Source organism: Moschus berezovskii, chromosome X (genome assembly GCF_049115385.1).
Source record: "Moschus berezovskii isolate FMDL1 chromosome X, NW_MosBer_1.0, whole genome shotgun sequence".
Classification (NCBI taxonomy): Eukaryota; Metazoa; Chordata; class Mammalia; order Artiodactyla; family Moschidae; genus Moschus; species Moschus berezovskii.
This window is the reverse complement of record NC_142488.1, coordinates 25,274,691-25,289,046: the sequence shown is the minus strand read 5'-3', so window position 1 is coordinate 25,289,046 and position 14,356 is coordinate 25,274,691.

Sequence of the window (14,356 nt, the reverse complement as noted above, 5' to 3'; positions counted from 1 at the left end):
TGACTGGTTATTCCAGAATAAGAAAGGAAAAAGAATAAGACAAAACCCAAATGGATGTTGAAATTTGCAGGTTTGAGGAAAAACAATGTTATGAGATCATAGCTAACTAAATTGAATAAATTTATAAAGGTTTTTAAAATGAGCTTAATAATGTACTAATATAAAATTAGAGTTTATTTTTCTCTTTGTTAAAATCACAAAATTTCTTAGATAAAATGTTTTTCTTTACCTTTTATGTAAACTGCTTAGGAAACAAAGATTCTGTGTCTTAGAAAACACTTCCTGGGATCCATGTTATCTTTATCAGATATCTGATTATTTAGGAAAACTGAGTCTTTTCAATATTAAAAGAGCAAAGGTTTTCTTAAGAACTATGTTACTTTCTGTATTTGCTTTTGAAATCCTTTAATTGTCACTATGGTTAACTGGATGAGGAGGGCATGGCAACCCATTCCAATATTCTTTCCTGGAGAAACCTCATGGACATAAGAGACTGGCAGGCTACAGTCCATGGGGTCGCAATGAGCTGGACACAACTGAGCGACTAAGCACACATGGTTAACTTGATAACTATTATCTCCCAGTGACCTGTGATCCTGTTAATACTTGATAAAGTGTTTTAAACCTTTTGACATTTTAGAATAAACTTCTCCAAATCAAATTCTTAAAAAATCTTTCTGACCTCAAACTAATTAACTTTGGGAATTTTCCAGAGGGTCTCTGGGAGATTTCAAAAGAGGTGGTTTTTTAATTATAAAAAGAGAAATGTTATTTATTTAGGTGCATTTGATGTTAAGGTGGAGGGAAAACATTGCCAAATAAAAAGTAATATTTAATACTCTAAGAGCATATTTATATGTGATATATATCATTAAAATAGGCAATTAAGAAATTATATACAAAATTCATAAAAATCTTTGTGGTCTGGAATAATGTTACTGGTAATCTGTTTCACTTAGTTGCTTAAATCTTGGCTCCTGCAAATATATGCTGTGGGGAATTTTTCAAACCTTGGCTATTATTTTCCTTATAATCATATTAACCTTTTTGATGTGTTGTAGCCTTTCAAATGTTTTAAATTGCCTTTTGGCAGCTACTCATACATCAAATGATACCATCAAGAGAAGACAACTTAAGAACTCAATGATTTGACCACCTATGTCCCTGGTAAGGATGCAACTGTCGGTAATGGCAATCACATGGCCCTCTATCCTGACCACTCAAGTAGTAGCAGCACTGAATATGTGACTTCAGCACACCTACATCAACTGTGGTAATTGAGAGCACCACCATATTAGTTGATCACACTCAGCTTGCTGATAGAATGACCATGACAGTGTTCAGTTCAGTCCAGTCGCTCAATCGTGTCCAACTCTTTGTGACCCTATGGACTGCAGCACACCAGGCCTCCTTGTCCATCACCAACTCCCGGAGCTTGCTCAAACTCATGTCCATCTAATCGGTGATGCCATGAAACCGTCTCATCCTCTGTTGTCCCCTTCTTCTCCTGCCTCAATCTTTCCCAGCATCAGAGTCTTTTCTAATGAGTCAGTTCTTCGCATCAGGTGGCCAAAGTATTGGAGTTGCAGCTTCAGCATCAGTCCTTCCAATGAATATTCAGGACTGATTTCCTTTAGGATGGACTGGTTGGATCTCCTTGCAGTCCAAGGGACTCTCAAGAGTCTTCTCCAACACCACAATTCAAAAGCATCAATTCTTCGGCACTCAGCTTTCTTTTTAGTCCAGCTTTCAAATCCATACATGACTACCGGAAAAAGCATAGCTTTGACTACACAGACCTTTGTTGGCAAAGTAATGTCTCTGCTTTTTAATATGCTGTCTAGGTCAGTCATAGCTTTTCTTCCAAGGAGCAAAGTCTTTTAATTTCATGGCTTCAGTCACCATCTACAGTGATTTTGGAGCCCCTCAAAATAAAGTCTGTCACTGTTTCCACTGTTTCCCTATGTATTTTCCCTGAAGCGATGGGACTGGATGCTATGATCTTAGTTTCCCTGAATGTTGAGTTTTAAGCCAACTTCTTCCACTCTCCTCTTTCACTTTCGTCAAGAGGCTCTTTAGTTCTTCTTCACTTTCTGCCATAAGGGTGGTATCATCTGCATATCTGAGGTTATTGATATTTCTCCTAACAATCTTGAGAAGGCCTTACAAATAGCTGAGAAAAGAAGAGAAGCTAAAGGCAAAGGAAAGATATAACCATCTGAATGCAGAGTTCCAAAGAAAAGCAAGGAGATATAAGAAACTCTTCCTCAGTGATCAATGCAAAGAAATAGAGGAAAATAATAGAATGGGGAGGACTAGAGATCTCTTCAAGAAAATTAGAGACACCAAGGGAACATTTCATGCAAAGATGGGCACAATAAAGGACAAAAATGGTGTGGACCTAACAGAATCAGAGCAGAAGATATTAAGAAGATGGGGCAAGAATACACAGAAGAACTGTACAAAAAAAGATTTTCATGATCCAGATAACCACGATAGTGTGATCACTGGATTAGAGCCAGACATCCTGGAATGTGAAATCAAGTGGGTGATGGAATTCCAGTTGAGCTATTTCAAGTCATAAAAGATGATGCTGTGAAAGTGCTGCAATCAATATACCAGCAATTTTGGAAAACTCAGCAGTGGCCACAGGACTGGAAAAGGGCAGTTTTCATTCCAATCCCAAAGAAAGACAATGCCAAAGAATGTTCAAACTACTGCACAATTTCACTCGTCTCACACACTAGCAAAGTAATGCTCAAAATTCTCCAAGCCAGACTTCAACAGTTCGTGAACTGTGAACTTCCAGATGTTCAAGTTGGATTTAGAAAAGGCAGAGGAACCAGAGATCAAATTGTCAACATCCATTGGATCATCGAGAAAGCAAGAGAGTTCCAGAAAAACATCTACTTCTGCTTTATTGATTACGCCAAAGACTTTGACTGTATCGATCAAAACAAACTGTGGAAAATTCTTCAAGAGATGGGAATACCAGACCACCTGACCTGCCTCCTGAGAAATCTGTATGCAGGTCAGGAAGCAACAGTTAGAACTGGACATGGAACAACAGACTGGTTCCAAATAGGGAAAGGAGTACGTCAAGGACATATATTGACCATGACAGGGGAACTGCTAAAATTTAAATACAAAACAGTGACCCCCAATTTGTGTTTAGCTGGACAACCACCCTCTTAAAAAGTTCACCCTCCAACAAGCCTTTGATTTGTCTCCAGTAGATATCACTCAGCTGGTAAAATTAAGTCAGGGCCAAGTGACACAGCTACTGCCACTCTTGACTTGCTAAGGTTATCTGTTTCTTCCTAAGGTTCTACTGAGTAGTCCATCTCCTCCCTCCCAGGGCTGTTTCCTCTCATAAAAATTACAAAATCTTCAAAGTATTAAATATGATCATTGGAGTCACATTGTTCTTTTATATTCTTCCAAAAGTGTAAAGATTGTCCATCTTTTCCCCCTTTCTTCCAGAAAATGAAATCCTCATGGACAAGGTCTATTACAAACAGAAACTGGAAACAGGGAGAAGGGTTCCTGGCCTACAGGTTTTGTAGACAATGTGACTCTGAATCCCAGGGTAGCATAGCTGTAGCCCTCCACCATAATTCATAACCCTTCTCTCTAGATGATTGTTGAAATTCTTGAGATTATTTTAAATATTTCCAATCAAGCATTGTCCATTTATCTACTTTTGAGTCTCATGCTGCTTATTAGTGGGCCATGTTGGAACCCATCTTCAATGTATCAGAAATGATCTACTTTTACTGTCTTCAGTCTCTATGTCTGCAATTTTACAAAGTTACCTTTTACCTGCAAAATGCGGTCAGTATTTTCTAGTGATCTAGTTATTTTATTCCTATTTATAACTGCTGAGATTTAACTGTAGACACCATTCTTCCAGCTCATTATGCCCTCTAGTCTCTTCATCTTACCCACCTTGACGTACAAACATACAATTTCCTCCAATCTATTAACTTTTTCCTATCATCTATCATATAGTCCACCATTGCAATCACTCTCCTTCACCTTGCTTTTCCATCATACATAGCTTGTATAATTCCAACCCTGGACGACTTGACATTTCCCCTCTCTATACCTGGACCTCTGAAGGTGGCTGGAGAAGCATGTTCTATTCTTTATGTTGATTATGTCATATCCCTGTCCTCAAATTCTCATGGGCTCTCTGCTATTCCCCAATACAGCTTGCTTTCATGTACAGCAAGTTATCTCCCCTGTTTTACAAAGATAACACAAGCCATCAGGCAGACAAATTTCCCCACCCCTTAAGGTCTTCACCACCAACCTACAAATTCTGTGTAGACGTCCATTATTGTCTTTATCCCCACCTCCACCCCAGTCATTTATTAAATAAACTTTTAGGTTGGTCTGCTCAGAGAAATTACTCCATCAAATATCCTTCCCATTCCTCTTTCCTATATCTTTAATTTTTCCATTTTTATGGGTTTGAACACTTTTCCCATCCTCCAACCATGGGCTAGAGTAAAGAATCTACTTCTTTATGCTCCTGTATATATCTATTCATTTATCTATCATAGTATTTATTACATAAAATTGAATTTGTCTCTTAGTAAATTTGGAATGCGTTACCTTCCTGTTCCTCTTATAGATTGTAAGCACTGAGAAAGGAGCATGCCCCAAACTATGCATTTCCATGTTCCTAGTGCCTACGATATAATACTCTCATGAAAATATTTATTGATGAAATTTTGAATACACTCATTCATATATGAATTTAATTCTTCAAGAAATGCCTACCTGCTTCAAAATACCTCCTCTGATCCCTTCTATAGGATGAACTTTACAGACCTTTCTGTTGTTCAAAGGGGGAAAAAACCTTCAAATTTTAGTGTTCCTTGTTTATATGTTTACTTAATGCACTCAGTACATGAGGGTAGGTTTTCCTTAAAATTTTGAAAAACAGACAAGTATGATTGTCAGTATCAATATAAAATGGGTTAGGCCAGTCAACTCAAAGAGACAGACAACCAGCTTGAAGAAGAGAAGGCTGATGCTGCAATGAAGATCCAGCACAGCCAAAATAAAACAAAACAAACCTTGACTTTAACATGATTTGATATATTAATATTTTAAAAGTCAATCCAAAGGGGATTTAGTTAAGACATGAAAGTATACAATGAGAACAAGAAATAGTGAGAAAGATACTGAAGAATTTGTCAGTAGTACACATTCAAGCAACACTGAGGGGAAAGAAATACCAATTGAAGAATTCTATCCATTGACAAGTTTTTACAGTTGTAAGTTGTATGCATCTGGGTATCTTAGCCATTAAATATATATCTGCTGTTGTATGATATATAGTATAAAGTATACTTTATAAAGTATAAAGTTCCTTTGTTTGGTTTCAATCAACCTAGGCAATAATTTGGCTTCCCTTGGCATGTTTGAGCACTTCATTTCTCTGATAATAATTTATTTTAAGCTAATGTATTAGAATTCTGATTTTATACACCAATATTATTAACTACTATAATATGAATGTTCACCACAGATTATGGAGCTTCTCCTACTATGCTTAAAAACTTAGATTTCTTCTTGGACTTCCCTGGTGGTCCAGTGGTTAAGAGTCCACCTGCTAATCCAGGGGACATGGGTTCGATCCCTGGTCCAGGAACTAAGATCCCACATGCCCCAGGGCAACTGAACCAGCATGTGTAGAGCCCATGCTATGCAACAAGAGAAACCACTGCAATAAGAAGCTCGTGCACCACAACTAGAGAGTAGCCCCTGCTTGCTGCAACTAGAGAAAGCCCACAAGCAGCAAAGAACACCGAGAATAGCCAAAAATAAGCAAACAAATAAACAAAAATCCCTTTAGATGTCTTAACCTATGACCAGGCTCATAATGGTCATAGAGCTAGCAAGGAGATACAGCCTTTTGTAACATCACCTGGCTTCTTTCACCAGGTGACATGGACCTCTGAATGCCCTTATGCGTCTTCTCATTTTATAAAGACTAAAAATTCTCTCAGTGACTCACCTGCAGCTTCATCCCCTTGCTTTGCTGGGTGTCAATATTTAACTCTTCCGTGCCCATCTACTTGTGTTGCTCATATTCATCAATGTTTAAGATGGCTCTTTAAGATGAAGAAATCAGGATTACAGCTGTGAAGGTCTAGAAATAAAAATTGATGAATGAATACAAGTTAGTAAAATGTAATTTATGTTAATCATTTGATAACCATAACTCTAAGGCGTTAAATGAAGAAAACCCAGGAATGTCATAGCTGAATTAAAATTGCCTCTTACTAGAGGTACTCGGAGAAGGCAATGGCAAGCCACTCCAGTACTATTGCCTGGAAAATCCCATGGATGGAGGAGTCTGGTTGGCTTTAGTCCGTGGGATCGCTAAGGGTCGGACACGACTGAGCGACTTCACTTTCACTTTTCACTTTCACACATTGGAGAAGGAAATGGCAACCCACTCCAGTGTTCTTGCCTGGAGAATCCCAGGGATGGGGGAGCCTGGTGGGCTTCCGTCTATGGGGTCGCACAGAGTCGGACACGACTGAAGTGACTTAGCAGTAGCAGTAGCAGAGGTACTACTTTCATGTGTGCTAAGTCACTTCAGTCGTGTCTGACTCTTTGCAACCCCATGGACCACAGCCCACCAGGCTCCTCTGTGCACAGGATTCTCCAGGCAAGAATACTGGAGTGGGTTGCCATGCCCACCTCCAGGGCATCTTCCCAACACAGGGATCAAACCCAAGTCTCCTGAATTGCAGGTGGATTCTTTACCACTGAGCCACTGGGGACCTTAAAAGGAAATCACTTTTTTTCTTAAATGTTGCAGTCAAGCTTCATATATGTTAATGGTCATATATATTCATTTATCTTGGGTACATATTTTCAGCTTTAACAGACTGGAAAACACTTTTCTAAAGTGGTTGGGTGAATTTCTTCACATGCTTTCTAATACTCTGTATGTCATTTTTTCTCACACTATAGTTAGGCATGTAGTGGTATCTCGTTTTTAACTTAAATTTCACTCACAATTAATGATGTCTGGTATCTTTCTACATATGCTTATTGGCCATTTGGATCTCCTCTGTATTTATCTGCTTGTTCCGCTATAACAAAATATAGACTGGCTGGCTTAAACAATGGAAATTTATTTTCTTAAAATTCTAGAAGATGGAAGTCTGAGATCAGAGTGCCTGCATGGCCAGTTTCTGGTGAGAGCCTTCTTCATGGCTTGCATATGGATGCCTTCTTACTGTGTCTTCACATGGTGGAGAGAGAGAGCTCTATGGTGTTTCTTATGAGGACACTAATCCTATTGGATTAGGGTCCTACCTTCATGACTTTAATTCACCATGGTTACCAGTTATCCCCTTATAGGCCCTATCTCCAAATACAATCTCATTGAGGGTTTGGGTTTCAACATAAGAATTTTGAGGGGGACACAAACACTCAATCCACTATAGTCTCTTTTTATGAAGTGCTTGTTTACATATTTTATCAAAATTTCATTTGCATTGTCAATCCTTTCCTTGCTGACTTGTAAAAGTTCTTTATATGTCCAAATATGACTCCTGTATTGGATTACAAATATCTGCTCCCATTCAGTAGCTTTGATTGTTTCTGAACCAGTATTACACTTCTAATCACTGAAGCTTTATCTTCATCTGGAAGTGTAAGATATTTAACACTGCTCTTCTTCAAGCTTGACTCTTCTTGGCTCTTTATATTTTCATACACATTTTTTAAAAGCAGCTTCTCAGTTTCTACACACAAAATCTAACTGGTATTAAAACTGTATTGAATTTATAGGGTTTTTGTTTTGGGGGGGTAGAGAATTGGAATCTCAGCAATAGAGTGTTATCCAATCCAAGAATATTGTATGTAACGTCTTTTTCTCTATATCTTACCTGGGTATTGGGCAGCTTGTAATTTGGCAAGTGCCTAAAATGCACACAATATACAGAGCTCTGTTCTCAGCAGTTCCCTCCTTTCAGCATCTTATACTCTCAGGTTCTGAGTTTCTGGAAGTCCTGAGCTCCAAATATTTTTACTAAGACTGCCACAAGCTCTGAGCTCCTACTTCTTTTTAGTCTCAAAGTTTACATTGAGAGTCTAACTTCTCCAGGGGTAATGAAGTTGGGAATGCAGGACTCACTTAAACACATTTTTCTTATCAAGATCACTGTCCTTCAATTATTGGCCACTATTATTGTTCTCTGGTATCATCACTGTGTGTATGAGAATATTTTATCTAACTACCAGTTACTCAGTTTTAGCTGGAAAAAGAAGTTTTGTTATTTAGTTTTCTTTTCCTATTATCTCTTAAACATTCATTATTCCCTAGCATCATTCTTCAATACAGTTTTGTTAACACCAATAATTGAGTACCAGCCTTGTTTGAAATTTCTTGAAAAATGAAGTAAAGAATCAATCATGATTTAGGATTAAAAACAAAAAAAGCTAGGAAGCATTGGAGAAGTATGATGCCAAAACCAGTCAACAGGAGGTGTTTAGGACAAAACTCAGTAGAAAATGTAACCACTTCCTTCCCAACTAAAGTTTTTTCAGAAATAATCCTTGTGGCTCAGCTGGTAAAGAATCTGCCTGCAATGTGGGAGACCTGGGTTCGATCTCTGGGTTGGGACTATCTCCTGGAGAAGGAAAAGGCTACCTACTGCAGTATTCTGGCCTGGAGAATTCCATGGACTGTATAGTCCATGGGGTCGCAAAGAGTCAGACACAACTGAGTGACTTTCACTTTCACTATGCAGTCACAAAAGACATTGACTTGAGCAATTACAGCCCTTGCTTTGAATCAAATCCTCTTTAGAGTAAAGCTCAATGAATAATTTTCTCTTATAGGGATAGCACCCTGGTTTTTAATTTTCCTTACTCTGTTTCTTCTGAGTTCCTGATGATAGGGTTATACAATCATTATAATATACAGTGTCACTTCTTATCTCTTGAGTGACCAAAAATTAATACTAAATTTATTTAAATTCCTCTTTATTACCAGAAACTTTTGACTGATCTACATTTCAGGGCTTCCTTGGTATCTGGTGTCCATTTAACTCTGGGTCTCTAAAAGTCAAGGATGATCTCTTACAGGATCTGAGAACTACTTATGGAGGCCTGTGGTAAATAAATAAATGCCATACCATCTTCGTGTATCAGGTATTTTCTGTGACACATACTTTACAATTAGTATTTCATTCAATACTCATAAAATAGAAATTTGATGTAGCATTATCCCCATTTCACTGGAGAAGAAACTGAGATTCAGTGAGGTAGTTATCCTTAAGTGATGAAATGAACAAACCCAAGATTTGAAAAAGCTCTGATGTTAGAATTTTCCAGTACAGAAAATTTGATTGACTTCTTGTCAATTATATCTGCAGTTTAGGCTAAGGACCCAGTCGTCTTCAAGGCCTTACCAAATTAAGGTAATGAAGGATGCCTCCCTATTTTATACCCAATTATTTTCTTCCTGAAACTTCTATATATCGATTATTTTAGGGAGAAATGAGGACAGGATGGAACTGTCAGAAACTAATTATTATTAATTTTATTTGTATTCTATCTGAATAACAACCATCAGGTTTCTGCATGCAAATAACTGAATCATCCACTGTAATAAATTTACTTGGGAGAAAATAAAACTGAGAGAGCTTGCTGTTTTAAGAGTGGATTATATTAACATAATGGGCTATTATTCTCTATTGTGAATTGGCAGCTATGTTCTATATACCTTCAATATTGCCAATAACCTGGTGTGTGACAGTATAAATCATTTGAACTCTGCCTCAGCTTATCAACTAAAAAATTAGACGTTTGGTCAATATTATCTTTAAGATCACTTAGAGTTTAAAAAGTTATCTAGAGCTTTATGTATTTATATTTGCATATGTCAGTGTGATATACAAACAGCAATGCCCTGTGTATGTGTGTATTCAATTTTGCCCTCAAAAATTTCACAAATAATGCAACCTAAGTACAAGATTGAATTCTTCATTGTCTATAAGAATGTTGCACAAATAAGGAGTTCAAGTACAGCATGGGAAGATACATTAAGTCTTCAAAAAGTATATATTAGCAAATGTATATGCAATAGCAGAAATGTAGTTTTACATCACAGAATATAGATAAGATTTGGTCTAGAGATCTTATGATCTAAAAGCTTAAAACAAAACACTCCTAATCCAGCCAGGCAATCTCAGATGTCTTATAATCAAAGCTAAGAAACATTAGATGTTTTAATAGCCTTATGAATTTAATAGTCTTAGGAATGTCCATAATTACCCATGTTAGCAGCCAAGAGGCCGCTCAGCCAGAGGCACTCAGCTTTTAATAGCCAGCAAGCCACTTTGAATAGGGCGAAAACATTTTTAAATCTTTTGGGGTTATTAAGGATAATTAAAAGTAGTTGAAAGTATATAATATCATTCATCAAAGCACTAAAAGCTGTTCCATAAGAAGTACATCACAACATTAGCAAATACAATTCATATACTTCATTCATTGGTTAAGATATAACCAAATAAAATATTCTAACTCAAATAAATATTATTTTTTTATTTTATTACATATATAATTTAGGTTATATTAGCTAAAACCTAAATAAAACATAGGCAGATATGCATAAACATGTGGTCATATATATTTAAGCAATATGTATACAAATATATAAATTATATATTTATGTAAATACACAATATGAATATTTATATATCTAAATATATTTTATATATGTATAATATATACAAATTGTAAATATATATATACACACTTACACATACATATAAATACTACCTAATGCTAACTGCCCAAAGTTACAAAGCTAGTTGACCTCCAAGAGCACTGTCTGAACCACCTATGTCTCTCATAATATTGTCATTGTTGGGCCATATGTGTGTGTGAATGCTGTGCTAAGTCACTTCAGTCATGTCTGACTCTTTGTGACCCTATGGACCGTAGCCACCAGGCTCCTCTGTCCATGGGATTCTCCAGGCAAGAATACTGGAGTGGGTTGCCCATGCCCTCCTCCAGAGAATCTTCCCCACCCAGGGGTTGAACCCTCATCTCTTTACTACTACCACCACCTGGGAAGCCTGCCATATATATGTGTGTGTATACACACACACAAATAGTCATTTTTCCTGTGTAACTTTCAACTGAAAAGCTAAAAAAAATGTTTCTACAAATGTTACCCAGTCATGGCAGCATATTCTGGAAAGTAGGGCCACTATTTCACTTTGACCTAGGTTCACAAGGAAAGCCTACCTTGCATCACCTCACTGTCATTATTTGTGATGACTTTAGTGCTTCTTATAATTTTACTCAGTGGAAAAACTATTATTATTATTTAGAAAATAATTTTTAAAGTAAACCTGAACAGTATAGGGTTAAGTTCGCTGGCATAACCTATAGCTTTAAGGTAATCACAAGTATGACTTCAATACATTAAGCATTAACTTACAGTTGGTTCCAATTTGCAAAAAGTTAAAAAGGATTCTCAGGGATCCTGTAATCACATTTAATATATATATTTACACTAAAGGGAATTAGTAAATAATAATAATTACTAAATAATTTAAAACTGATATGAAAAATAGTTGCATGGTGATGAACAGCTCCATCATTAGTCAACCAAAACAGGGCTAATGTACCTTTTCCTTTCATTGTGTCATCAACAAAAAATTTATCTGGCCTTATTCCTCATGGCTTTCTACAACTATTAAAACTTCAGAAAGCAAAACATACAACTGAATGAGACTTAATTCCTTTTAAAGTACTTGAGTATCAGCTCTCAACTCACAAAAGAAGTATATGCCATTATAATTGATTTATAGTTTAAAACTCAAATTTTACATACCTAACCAAATGAAAGTATTGATCAAAGATTAATCCTTAGTGTAACCTCCCTAAAACCAAACTTTTAGAGACACTTCTTTCATTGTTGCCTCATAGCCCTGAATTTCACCAAGAGTTTCATGTTTTCATATGTGAATATTTAGAAAGATTAGAAAACTGTTCCCCCTTCAAGTCAAGGGGTTTGATTTCATCACTTGAGCTGAGATCTACAGCTCAGAGAAAGGAAAGGGAGCCAAGGGACAGAAATTGGACAATGTTGCGCAGGTTTTGGCATGCTGGTAGAGGTCATGGGAAAAGGAAATGGTATACTACAATGTCACCCTGGAGACATCCTTGTAAGCAAATAAATAACTGTCCATTTATAGATTTCTAAGACATCTGCAGGAAGATATCCTGGCACACTTATCAGCAAGTTAAACAGATGGACCTTGTCTAATACAGTAAATACACTAGAGACACTTAGTATCCCTACAACACCTGTAGTATCACTGTGCATTGCTTATTATCTGGGCAATAATTCTTTTGAATTATTAGAAAAAATCACCCTGAAAGCTTATTTTGAACTCATTCTGCCAGGAGTTCTGCTATTTATATTCAGGGGCCTTCCATGAGAGAGCATCTTGTTATATGTGTCTGATCCCAGGGAAACAGATCTTTTGTAAGAAAGGAACCAAGCATGTAGGGAAGCATGTGTGAGTTACAGAGATAATATTCCAGAAAACACTCATCTCAGAAGATAGTATTTTCACTTGTCTGAAGCCAAGATATTCTGTAACCCTTTGAAAACAGATGAAAAACACAAATAGCAGGCAGAATAAAAGGGTCATGAGCATTAGAGCCCTAATATGATAGTTAACTGCTGTGTGTGTGTGTGTCTGTGTGTGTGAATGTGTATTATGAAAGTAAATAGAAAAAAATAATCTCTCCACAACCAAAGAAAAAGGGAGTATTTCTGAGACAGTCTTACAACTTCAAAGACCAAATTTTGGTTAGTGGCATTAAATAATTGGGATGGTGATCTTGGATGGTGTGAGGTGCCACTCAGCTCCCCCACTTTAAGACTGAAGCACTCATTCTTTCTGTTTCTTGGGAGTTACCTGATGGCAGCTTATAGTGGAGGCCCTCCCTTTCCTCAAAGGGAAATACTTCACCTAAGGTTATAGCTGGGCCATTCAGTGACCATTAGGACAAACTAAAGGGCTATCCCAGCCCCAGAGCTCCCCAACTGTGAGGAGCTTTCTCCAGTGACTGTGATGCAGATTACCTTCTCCCTCTGCCTCTTGAGGGTACCCTCTCTCCACTTCAGGTACTGGTTATAGGGGCATTTCTCAATCAATGTCTTGTCAGCAAAACTCCATCTTAGAATTAATTTCCAGGACACAGTCCGTGGAATTCTCCAGTCCAGGATAGCCATCCCCTGCTTCCGGGGATCTTCCCAACCCGGGGATCAAACCCAGGTCTTACGCATTGCAGGCGGATTCTTTACCAGTTGAGCCACCAGGGAAGCCCAATTTCTAGGAAATAACACCTAAAGCATAAAGCTTGAAACTGGCCTATAGCTACCAATGTTAACATTGAGGAATGCCCTTATGAACTGGTAGCCATGGGTCAACAGACATCTATGTGGATGAGGATCTGAGGTTTCAAGAGAGAACTCAGCATAAGGGAAGAGGTGATCAAGAAGTGGCTTGATCCAGTAAAAAGCTTTACTGGTATCAGGGGAGAGAAGCAATTCTAAGTACTCTGTGGTATCACTCTCTCCCATCCCTTCATCAGAAGTGGGAAACATGAGAGCAGTAACCTGTTGGAGACAAAGCAGCGTAAGACATAGCCATACCTTGTGGATAAGCCCATGCACTGTAAAGGAAGACAAGGCAAGAGTGAGGGGTGGGGGTGGGGCAGAAATACACCATGGGCACTGCACTGCAGAAAACCTAGTATTTTTATGGGAAGGTATAAGGCACTTCCAGGCTTCCCTGATAGCTCAGCTGGTAAAGGATCCACCTACAAAGCAGGAGACCCTGGTTCAATTCCTGTGTCAGGAAGATTCCCCAGAGAAGGGATAAGCTACCTACTCCAGTATTCATGGACTTTCCTAGTGGCTCAGATGGTAAAGAATCTGCCTGCAATGCAGGAGACCTGGGTTTGATCCCTGAGTTGGAAAGATCCCCTGGAGGAGGGAGTGGCAACCCATTTCAGTAGTCTTGCCTGAAGAATCCCCATGGACAGAGGAGCCTGGCGGGCTACAGTCCATGGGATTGCAAGAGTCAGACAAGACTGAGCACAGCACATGAGGCACCTCCTTGGGACTCCAAGAAATTCTGAGGAACAGAGGAGACCACTTGAGTCAGAGAACAATATCTAGCATGGAAAATAAAAAAAATTATCGGGCCAAAAATGATACTTTTATGTTCCTTGATGGAGAGCCTTCTTGATATTCTCTTAAGGATTAACACAGTTTCACATTTAA